Source organism: Callospermophilus lateralis, chromosome 9 (assembly GCF_048772815.1).
Source record: "Callospermophilus lateralis isolate mCalLat2 chromosome 9, mCalLat2.hap1, whole genome shotgun sequence".
In the NCBI taxonomy this organism is placed as follows: Eukaryota; Metazoa; Chordata; class Mammalia; order Rodentia; family Sciuridae; genus Callospermophilus; species Callospermophilus lateralis.
Window position 1 is genome coordinate 70,021,207 of NC_135313.1, and position 12,253 is coordinate 70,033,459.

Here is a 12,253-nt window from a genome sequence, read left to right on the forward strand (position 1 = left end):
TACAGGGTCTTGTGGCATGTGTTTTGATAGCAACCTCACTTGTGGCATTTCTCACACTCAATGTTTTTAGTTCTGTCTCTTTTTGTTTATTATATAGGAGTTTTAGTCAGCTATTTTTGCTGCTGTGACCAAAAGATAAGATCAATTAGAGGAGGACAAGTTTATTTTGGAGCTCATAATTTCAGAGGTGTCACTCCACAGAAGGCTGGCTCTATTCCCTGGGGCTCAAGATGAGACAGACCAACACTGCAGAAGAGAGTAGTGGAGGAAAGCAGCTCAGGAAATTGCACCAGAAGCTAAGAGGCTCAGCTCAGCTCAGCACCACACTGCTCCGCTCACAAAATATATACCCCAAAGGCATGTTTCCAAGACCCATGTCTTCCAGCCACACCCTACCTGCCTACAGTTACTACTCAGTAATCCCTAAGAGAATATTAATTTACTGATGGGTTAATGCTCTCAGATCCCAATCATTTCACCTCTAAACCTTTTTACATTGTCTTACATGTGAGTTTTTGGGGAATAACCTCACATCTAAACCATGACATGTAGCTTAGTAAATTACCTGATATTTTGGAATAGGGCATGGTATAAATATACACAGGTGGAAAAGAATCTTGTAATTTGAGGGGGAAAGTTTAAAATGCAAATGTGTTTTAATAATTTATCTAAATTAATTTATACCAATATGTAGTTAGTCTGTAGTCTTTATCATTTCCAAATTCTTAACTTTTTCAGGGAGGCAGAAGAACATAATAGAAATAATAAGTAGAGTAAAGGGGACTCTGGAGATGAAGATTTGTATAAATGCTTGGATGGCTTCCTGTTTTGAGTATTTAATGAATTAGAGACTAGGATGATGCTAAAAGTCCAGAAGAGGAAATGGGTCAATGGTAGAGAGGAAAAAAGAAAAGTACAGTGGAGATGTTTTTTTAAAATTGCTGGTGTTACTCTTTGTCTAATGTTGATGCTATTTAAATCCCACTGTGTGTAATCAAATAAAAGCTGTGCATGGCATTATTTTTACTGTGCAGCTGCATGTGTATACTTTAGAAGGGCATCGCTGTCACATCATATGTCAATATTGCTTTGCATAATATTTTCAACATGACAGCTTCTATTATAAAATTGTATTGTTTCCAAAGATTTTAAATTTAATTATCTATAGGTGGTTTTCCACCCCATGATTTTCAATATACTTTCCATATAATCCTTTAATTAGTCACATGTAATATTTATTAATTATCTTTGTATTTTCAACAGCAAGGACAGATTTATGCATTTATTAGATGCTTAGTAATCATTGATTTTGCTTCTGCAGTTTTTTCCATCATCATTTTTCCTCTCTCTAGATCATGTCATCAGCATATAAATTTATCTCTAAATCCACTGGTCATTTGTCAACCTTTATGTTATGAGTTTTTTCAGAAGTTTATCATGTTGTTTATTATGATACTCTCTTCACTTGCCAAAACCCAAACTCTGATTCCTTTCTGCTTTTACCACCAGCATCACCACCAGACCTATTCCTATCCCAGTGTTCTCCCTCTCAATATTTGGCAATATCATCCACTCAGTTAATCTAACCAGGACCCTGGACTTTCTTCCCCCAAATTGAACCTAGGGCCTCGTGAATACTAGCGTTATTATTAATTGTACTGCCTTTTCTTATTCTATCAGCAACCAAATATCTAGTAACTTCTCACCAGAAGCGTTGCTACCTTATTTCCATCTGAGTCTCTAAACTGGTATTTCTGTTTTCCTCTCTCTCCCCAAACCCTGTGATTATTTTGTACAGAGTGACTAGAGTGGTGTTGTTTTTAAAGTCAGATCACATCACACTTGTCAAAACATCTCATGGCTTTCAGCATATGTAGAACAACATCCAATCTACTTTCCAGTCCTCCTAATTCTTCTACCTGCTTCTTCTACCCCCTGCTCTAGCTTATTGTGCACCTGATCTAGACCTTCTGTTCACTTTTTGAAAACACCAAATGTTTCCACTTCAGGGTCTTGACACTTGCTGTTCTCTTTTCTGGAGTATTCTTTCTTCGTTCTCAGGACAGTTATCTTCTCAGGGATGCTTTTATTGCCATTGCTCTATCTCTTTGCCTGTTAGTGGTATATTTACTATATGAAAGCATAACTTTTCTTTTGGGTTGTTTTGTACATCTCCACTAGTAGAATGTAAATTTTGTCAAGTCAGATTTTTCTTGTTCACTGGTTTATTTTCCAGTCTAGCATAGTGCTTGCCACATAGAAAGCAGTCAGTAAATATTTACTGAATGAACAAAAGAATGATTTGATTAATGTTTCAATGAGTGCAATACTGAATAAGAAAGTTTTATGATTGATTTATGATTTATAATCTGATTTTCACACTTGTTGATTTTTTATTATGGTAACATATAACATTGAATTTATCACTTGACTTTTTAAAGCATATGTAAGTATAACTAAGTACATTAATATCATGTACAGCCATCACCGCTGTCCATCTCCAGAACTTTTTTTTTTTTAATTAGAGTTTTATGGTTATGCGAAGAAGTTGGGTTCCAAAAACTTTTTTTATTTTCTAAAACTGAAATCTGTACCCATTAAATCCCAAACTCCTGGCAACCATCCTTTTACTTTTTCCACCTGGATTCAACTATTTTAGGTACCTTATACTTGTAGGATCATAGTATAATTGTGACTGTCATATTTCACCTAACATAATGTTTTTAAGGTTCATCCTTGTGGTTAGATATTTTTTTTTATTTTTTTCCCCTGCCCCTAGTACCTTTGATTGAACTCAGGGGTGGCTTTATCACTGAGGTATACCCCTAGCCCTTTTTCTCATTTTTCTTTTGAGATGGGATCTAAGTTGTTACAGCTGGCCTTGACCTTGAGATCCTCCTCCTTGGTCTCATGAGTGCCTGGGATTATAGCATTGTACTCAGATGTTAGATGTTTTTAAGTGGCATTTTTCATCAAGTACATAGTAGTTAATTGTATATATGCCACACCCCTCTCTCTTTCATCTGTGTTCCTCAAAAAAATTGTATAAGCCTAATTAGCCAACTTCACAATGTCCCTATGAAGTTTATAATTATGGTGTAGCAACAGAAGTGTTGATAAATTGCCTGAGTACCTAATGAATATATGGCAAAATTCTAAGTGAGGATCAGGGTTATGTACTTCCTTATTAAACCAGAAAACATTAAACTAGATTTCTCATTTATGATGAAAACATTCTAAGAGTTCTAAGAGAACTAAGGGAAAAAACATACCAGTAATCATTATTTTAAATCCCTAAATATTCACAGAAAGTTATTTTAACAGAGAAAATGTATTAATTATCTGGAATCTAGAGTTTGTTATTAGTGATTATATCTTTAGTTATTTCTTTGAACTATGTATTGTTAGATGGTAGAATTGCCTCAAGAGTCTTCATAGATATGGTCTAAAATGGATTTTTGAAGGTTTGTATTAGAATAACATAATTTTATCTTCTTAGCTATGGTACATAAAAACTGTTTAACACTATGAGCTTATGTTTGACTTGATGCTGGCTTGTTCAAACAAGGTTGGTTAGTTGGTTTGTTTTTTAAAGGCATTCTTATGACTGGCAAAGTTTCTGTTGATTTGATGTTTGTTGATAGAACTAAGATAAACTCTAATTGGATATAAAAATCTTTCAGATTCAAATATTGTGCTTTAACTTAGTTAATAGTATTCTTGGAAGGTTAAAGCCCTGTCTTGTGTATTGTTACAATAGAATTTTATTCTCTAAGGAACTTGTAGCTAAAACAATATTAATTATTCTCAACTGAAACTTTATTGTATTACTTCACCTAAGTGATTGGTTCATTTTGGGGTATAACCTCAAAAATGTTTCAACATGAGTTGGCAGTGCTGCTGACCTTCTTCCTCTGCTGGATGCCCATTTATGGCTTTAAAATTGAAACCTAGGGACAGTGAGTCAAATTTTTGAGAAGTGCTAATTAGTGTTGAAATAATAGAATGGTAAAGTTTGGAACACTAGGCAGCTTGTATGTACTTAAAAAATGTTTTGTTTTTTATTTACCAAGTCTAACTGCCAGTTGTCCTTTGTTTGCATGTTTTTTCTCAACAGCAAACTGTGAAACTGTCATCCTGGCTATAAGTATACTTCATGTAATAGGCTTTTGTTAATTCTCTAAAAATTTTGTGACTCAACCCATGGAAATTATAAATTTTTTCCCCTAGAGATATCTTGGTCACAGGAAACAATAAAGATAAATGAAGAATATGTTGTAAATGAAGAATACATTTTGAAGAATGTAATTTTTTTACAGAAAGGAAATTAGTGAAAATTATGAAGTCATAATTAATATAGTAAAGTTATTATTTTTTAAAATATTTATTTTTTAGTTTTAGGTGGACACAATATCTTTATTTTACATTTATGTGGTGCTGAGGATCGAAACCCAGTGCCCAATGCATTCAAGGCAAGCCCTCTACCACTGAGCCACAACCCCAGCCCGTAAATTTAGTTTAAAAATTTTTTTTGTAGTTGTAGATGGACAGAATGCCTTTATTTTATTTATTTTAATGTTTATTTTTATGGAGTGATGAGGATGGAACCCATGCATGCTAGGCAAGTGTTCTGCCACTGGGCTACAGCCCCAGTCCATAAAATTATTAATTAATTCATTTTAGTAATTTGGAAATTGCTAATATAAGAGGTGCTTTTATAATGTTTTCTGTTTTTACCTGAAGTACTGCTACTGATAATGAGTTGTTTAGTTTGAAAAAGGTGGCTGAGAAAAATAACTGTTTCTCTACAGGCACAGTATTTCTGACACAGATTGTTCTCATTAAGCAATTCTTCAGCTTTCTGGACATCAGCTAGGTGTCCTGCAATTTAATTCAAATTTGGACACTATATACTTGGAGTTGGTGTCAAATCCCAGATTTGACTGCCCCAACTTCAGGTGCCAGCTGCCAACTTCTGAACAATAATTATAAGCTGGGAGTTCCCATGGCCCCCTCCTTGGTGTAATAATTTGCTAAATGTTTTACAGAACTTGAGGAGACATTTTACTTAAGTTTACTAGTTTTGCTGATGCATCTCTAGATGAAGTACATAGGTTCATTAATGTCCAGAAGGGTCCCAAGCACAAGGGCTTCTTTCTTCATGGAATTGGGGTGGGCCACCCTTCTAACATGTGGATTTGGGCATCAACCTGAAAACTCATCAAATCTTGCTCTTCCATGGTTTTTATAGCATTTAATCTTTAGTCCCTCTCCTGATCCTCATTAAGTTAATGGGGTGGCAGTAAAAGTTCCAACCTTTTCCTTCTTTATATTGACTGGCCCTATACTAAAGCTGTCTTAGGAATGGCCACCCAAAGTCACCTCATTAACATAAATTTAAGTATGATTTTAAAAGGATAAGACACTCTTATTACTCAGGAAATTTCAAGGGTTTGGGAGTTCTGTGCAAGGAATGACTATAGATACCAAATATATTTTAATTATATCCAATGACAAAAAATTGGAATACTGATAAATGATCTCACAAGTTTTAAAGAGATTGCACATGCTTTTTATTTGTTTTTGCTTTGGGTTTTGCTTAGTACTTAAGGCAGCTTTCTTTTGAAAGAAAATAATATTTTAGGTTTTAGGTTATAGTATGTATATAGTATATTATCCATTATATAGAACATTGACTACCTTGCTTTTCTTGATAAAAATAGTTAATGGTTAAAGTTAACAATTGATGGCTTTGAAGTACTCTTGGCTTCTGTTAGTTCTACAGGTATGTGAACTTTATTTAACTTTATGAGACAGTTGTCAATTTTAAGAGTAAGAGTCTGTAATTCCTTTCATCAGTTTCATTGTGTCATAGCAAGAAGTAATTTGTAATAGTAGGAATCATTGGGATAGTTGCCTTGGTTGCCTCTGTGAACATTAAAGGAAAGCAAGTCTAATATATGTACCCTGCCAGAACTACAGTTAAAACTTGAGGGAAGGAAGCATTTAGTGAGTATGATGCACCAAAATACTGCTTGGAATTGGAATCCATAGCCATTCAACCTGCTTATCTTTCTTTCTTTCTCTATCTTGGATGAGTTAAAAATTCAGCATTTTTAATTACTATTTAGCAAACCAAAGCTCATTTGTAAACAGTACTTCTTTTTAAAAAAATATTTATTTTAATTGTCAATAGACCTTTATCTTATTTATTTGTATGTGGTGCTGAAAATTGAACCCTTGTCTTCACACATGCTAGGCAATTGTTGTACCATTGGGCCTCAACCCCAGCCAGCCCACCTGCCAACTACTTTCTAAGGACTTTCCACTCTTACTTTGTGATCATTTTTTGCTCTTTTAAATATATTTTATCTGAAGTTTTTCTCATGAAATTGGAAAACAGCTTTTAGCCAGGGTACCAACATAGTCAATGTTTGTACAGATCAGGAAATGATCTGTTGTCTACTTTGTTGCATTGTATTTAAATTGGTGTGTTTCTAACTTGGCAAAACTGCTTGGTACAGTAGTGACAAAATATCTATTTGTTTTATAATATATTCGGTTTTTATTTTAGTTTATTTATTTGTTTTAGTTCTGCGATTGAATCTAGGGCCTCACAACTGCTTAACTACTAATGAGCTATACCCCTAGTATCTAATGTTTTTATGCTTGCTTTAAACTGAGAGAGCAGTCTTCTTCTTTATGTACCATGTTAAATGTTTAGTTAAAACTGTCTTGCTATTAAAACTGCTTATCTTTTTTTCCTTAACACTAAATAAGAAAGGGAAAATAATTGGTAGCAAATGAAGAAAATAAGAAAGGGAAAATAATTGGTAGCAAATGAAGTTTCCAATGATCAAGAATATTAAAACTGTTAATAAAATATGCTTACTTTTTTTTTTCTGTGTTCAGCTGAGGTTTTAGTCCTTAACAGTACATTAGTAAATAAAGCTAAAGCATATCTGCACAGCTGAACAAAGTAAAGCAAATTGAAATTTAAATACCAGGCAATAGTAATGCAACCTGGAGAGGTGTAAAACTCAGTTCTCCAAAATTCAAGACATACATACTATTAAATAAATATTAATTATTCTGTGGTAAAATAACCTTTTTTTTTTTCTGCCAAACATAAACCTGAAAATAATTGGAAGATAAAAATTTATCTCCAAATTTGGAACTTTACTGAAATGAGTGTATTCTGCCAGAATTGAGACTGAGACTGGTCCCTCCACCCTCCAATTGTTAAAAATAGAGATAATTGGGCTGGGGATGTGGCTCAAGCGGTAGCTTGCTCGCCTGGCATGCGTGCGGCCCGGGTTCGATTCTCAGCACCACATACAAACAAAGATGTTGTGCCTGCCAAAAACTAAAAAATAAATATTAAAATTCTCTCTCTCTCTCTCTCTCTCTCTCTCTCTCTTTTAAAAAAATAGAGATAATTCCCTTTTATTTATTTATTTGTTTGTTTGTTTTTTGATGGTGCTGGGGTTGAACGCCTCAGGGTCTTGTACATATACACCTACTTTACTGATGAGCTATGCCCCCAACCTCTAGAAAATAAATTTTCAAAAAAAAAAATTAAACATATTTTTAGTTGTTAATGGACATTTGTCTGAAGTTTTTATTTATTTATATGTGGTGCTGAGAATTGAACTGAGTTTCTCACACATGCTAGGCAAGCACTCATTCTACCACTGAGCCACAACCCCGGCCCAAATTTTCAGATATTTAAAAACATCATTATATAGTTCAGCATTGGTATTGTTTGAGAAATGCATAAGTGTGGAGCTTGAGGGGCATAGCTCAATGGTAAGAGAACTTGCCTAGCATGCCTAAAGGCCAATCCCCAGCACTGGAAGAAAAAAAAAGTACATAGTTGTGCCATCTAATATAGTAGCCATAGTTACATTTAACTGTTAAATTAAAAAACTACATATTTAAAAGTCAATTTCTTATTCATATTAGTCATATAAAAGTATACTGTAGCTGAGTGTGGTAGTGCACACCTATGATATCTGTGACTTGGGAGGCTGAGATGTGAAGATCACAAGTTGGAGGCTACTCTGGGCAACTTAGTGAGACCCTGTCCCAAAATAAACAATAAAAAGGACTGGGGTTATAGTCGTGGCAGGTTGACTCTGGGTTTAATCCCCAGTATCAGAGGGGAAAGAAAAAAAAATCAGCAGCATCCTATGAGGCTGGGGTCTAGCTTGTTTAGCATGTATAATAACCCTAGGTTCAATCCCAGTGCCAAAAAATGGTACGGGGGAGTCTGTGATTTTTTCCCCCATGTCTATAATTCAGGATTACAATATTTTATATACCCTGCAAATAGCATATGATATGTGAAATTATTTTTCATGTGTAAATTTTGAAAATTATTTAAATTTTTTTTGTGGTATTGGAGATTGAACCCAGGGGTTTTGCATATACTAGACAAGCACTGAACTACACGCCCAGCCCTGTTTTTTATTTATCTTTTTGTAACCAACCTTAAAAAGATCCTACAATAAAGCAAATATAGTGACTATTACTTTAAATGAATTTTGGGGACTAATGAACATTTTTTCTATGTTAATATTGAATAGTGGGTAAAACAGGGAAGTGTCCATTTCTTTCAGTGTTTTTAGTGAGTTAGATAGAGTTAAATATTCTTACTTTGTAGATATGGGTACTTACAGTGTTGTCATGTAAAAGGTAAGACTTGAATACACTAACATTGATCACCTAAAGACCTTCTCTGTTTTGGGGCAAAGTGAGGGTAAAATTAAGAATAGTGTGTGCTAATTGCTGGGAAAATACGTAGAATTCAATAGCATAATTTAAAATTCTTTTCCCACATTAGTAGGTGGCAAACATTAGTAGGGTTTTTCTGTGGGTAAATACAGTTGAGATTCTCTGTATTTACTGAAATAATGACTTGTAGAGAAATAGTACATAACCAGTATATTAGTTGAGTTATGTTTACATAAAATGTAATATTACTTTTTATATATATAATTTGAATACATTTTCTAGTTTTGACATGATTTTGAAGAATTACCTTTTGCTTGTAAAAACTACTTAGGAATTTTATGAGAAGCTTTAATATTTGTCTGGCTTTATCCTCTAGAGTCATTTCAATTTCATCAAAATTTTTTCCTCATGCAATTACAAGTACCTAGTAAGTCATGTGTAAAAATTGCTACCATAAGGAAGGAATGATTTTACTCACAGTATATGAGCTTTAGGGCTTTAAGTATAAAATTTTAACTCTAGACTTTGTCTTAATTATTCTACTTTTTTAAAATCAAAAGCAAAATGGAATATTTGTCTTTTTATTCAGTTACAAATGATATGCTATTTTTTTCTGTTACATTGGTGAACTTACCCATACTCTTGGCTTAAATGGTTTTCATGACTTATTTTCAAATATTGGATTATTCCAAATTTCTTCCTGCTTGTGGAAGCATCTCTATTTGACTGGCATATAGTAACACCATCTTTACTGTTCAAAACATAATTCACTCTTGCATTTCACTTTAGGTTTTTTGCATTGTGTTAGAACCTTAGATATAATCTTTCATTCTTGCTTTGCTGTCCTAGTTCCTGATACTTCATTTAGCATGAGGTCTTGTTTCCTGCATTTAAGATGTCTTAAATTTTCTATTCCATCTGCAACTCATTGTCTTAACTATCTACATCCTCATTATCTTATATTTATAATTCAACATCCCCTCTTTCCAACCACCTTCTGCCTTTTTTTTTTTTTTTTTTAAAGCGTCCTAAACTCTTCCTGCAATGGCTTTTTAAAATGTACACCAAGTTGTCAGTATGTGGTGGAGCATGGCTATAATCCCATGTACTTGGGAGCTTGAGGCAGGAGGACCTCATGTTTGAGGCTAGCCTGGACAATTTAGCAAGACCCTGTCTCAAAATTAAAAAAAATAAAAACAATAAAACGTATTTGTAGCACACCTTGCTAGCATGCATGAGCCTTAGGGCTCATTCTCTAGTACAGAAAAAAAAAAATTAAACCAAGTTGTTACAGCTTATTGTCCTTGAATATGTAGTAAGTATTGTGTTTTAAATTTATACTTTGAAGACCTCTGTAGCTCTGGGCATAGTGCTAGATGCAGTGGGAATTATAAGCATTGTTTCACTTACTCATTCAGCAACTAATCAACTGAGTAGTTATTGGGTTCCAGGTACTAAAGTAGTGTTCCTATGATCTTTCCTTGCAAACTTGGAGCTAACAGTGTCTAGTGGTAAATGAGAGACTGAGATGATGGCATTTGTTTTAATACCAGGTTGGATTGATAATAAGTTTTCTAAAGGTATGAAGAACAAATTGCACTAAGCAGGGGGAACAGCAAGTGTCAAGGACCTGAAATGGGACAAGTTTGGTATATTTAGGGATTATCAAGGTCATTGTGACTTTGAGTGCAATATGGAGAGAGTGGTAGGAGATGTAATCAGGCATCCAGCTAATAGAGAGCCTGATAAGCCACAGTAAATTTTGTGGGGTTTATTCTAAGTCAGGGTAAAACCATTATGCAGTTTTGTAGCTGGGGATCTAGCTCAGTGGTAGAGAATTTACCTAGTATATATGAGGCTCAGAGTTCAATCCTCAGCACCACAAACAAAACAAAAACACCAGAAACAAAAACCACATTCATACATACTCCATTGTGAAGTTTGAGTAAGAGAGCAATGTGATCTGATTTATCTGCTACTGCATCAAGAAAAGAAATAGGGCTGGGTGCCAAGGCATACACCTGTAATCCCAGTGACTAGGCAGGCTGAGGCGGTAGGATCACAATTCAAAGCCAGGCTCAGCAATTTAGGGAGACCCTGTCTCAAAATAAAAACAAATAAATAAATAAAAAGGTCTGGGAATGTGGCTCCCTGGTTAAGTGCCTCTGAGTTCTATCTCGGGTACCCGCTAAACAAATAAATAAACAAGAGAAGTAGGGAGGCTATAACAAGTAACATTGGAGAGCAATATCTTGAAGTAGTATAGGATAACTAGTAGTAATCAGTAATTTTGTACTAAAGGACAGAGTGAGGAAAAATAGTTGTCAGAATGAATTTTCAGTGTAGAAAATATAAGGTACAAAAGGAACCAAGAAAAACTCAGTTTTGTGTTCTTAGACAAGTCATAAATCCTCTCCAAATATCTTTTCCTGAAATGTATACTAATTATTTCTTTTCTGCTTCTTTGAAGGAATTATTCTGAGGATTTAATGAAATAAAACATGAAAGTCCATTATGAACCATAACACTGAATGATAATGTATTACTTTATTTTTATTTTTTGCAGTACTGAGGATTGAACTCAGGGCCTCTTGCATGCTGTGGCAAGTGCTCTACCATTAAAATATATCCCCAGTCCTTTTTAAAATTTTATTTTGAGTATTAGGCTGGCCTGAAAATTGTAGTCTTCCTTCCTCAGCTTCCTGAGTAACTGGGGTTATAGGCTTTAAAACACCATCAAGCTGAACAATGTGTTTCTTTTCTTGTTTTGGATACTGAGGATTGAACTCAGGGGCACTTGATCACTGAGCCACATCCTTAGCCCTACTTTTTGTATTTTATTTAGAGACAGGGTCTCACTGAATTCCTTAGCACCTTGCTTTTGCTGAGGCTGGCTTTGATCTTTGAGATCTTTCTGCCTCAGCCTTCCGAGTTACTGGGATTATAGGTATGCAGGACTGTGACCGGCTAACATGTTCTTTTTTAAATAAACATTAAAGAGTTCATCTTAAATTAAGCCTTATTAATAAAGAAAATTTTAAAGGCCACATTTTGCAGGGATAAACTGGGAGTCATTAATAGCTAAGAAAATAGCTTAATTTTATAACTTCCTTTGGGTTTATAGTTTATATTGGACCCTTGTCAGTTATATTTTTAATTTTTGATCTATTTATAAGGATTAGCATGTGCCAATTTCTCCTGTATTAAATATATGACATTTTGGTTCTAAACTGAGCAGCTAATTATAGAGATAAATGTATTTACAAACAATACCGATCTTCCATTTGTGATATATTTAAAACGATAATTTTCTCAGTAAATACTTGAAAATAAATACAATCTGTAACCCAAATATCCTTTAGTTTATGTTAAAATATATTTTGTTCACTTCAGGGTTTTTCTGATTATAAACAAAAACATAACGTGCCATACTAAAATAAATACTGATCTATAAATAAACTCCAGGTATTTTATGCTTATTTCATACTATGCCAATTATGTTTCCTGATATTTTAGA

General features: G+C 34.0%; 1 protein-coding gene across 8 annotated transcripts in view; it reads left to right on the plus strand.

Annotated features, from left to right (window-relative positions):
* Positions 1 to 12,253, plus strand: part of Baz2b (bromodomain adjacent to zinc finger domain 2B) — a 264,182-nt gene that overhangs the window by 37,793 nt on the left and 214,136 nt on the right. The window lies entirely within an intron of this gene.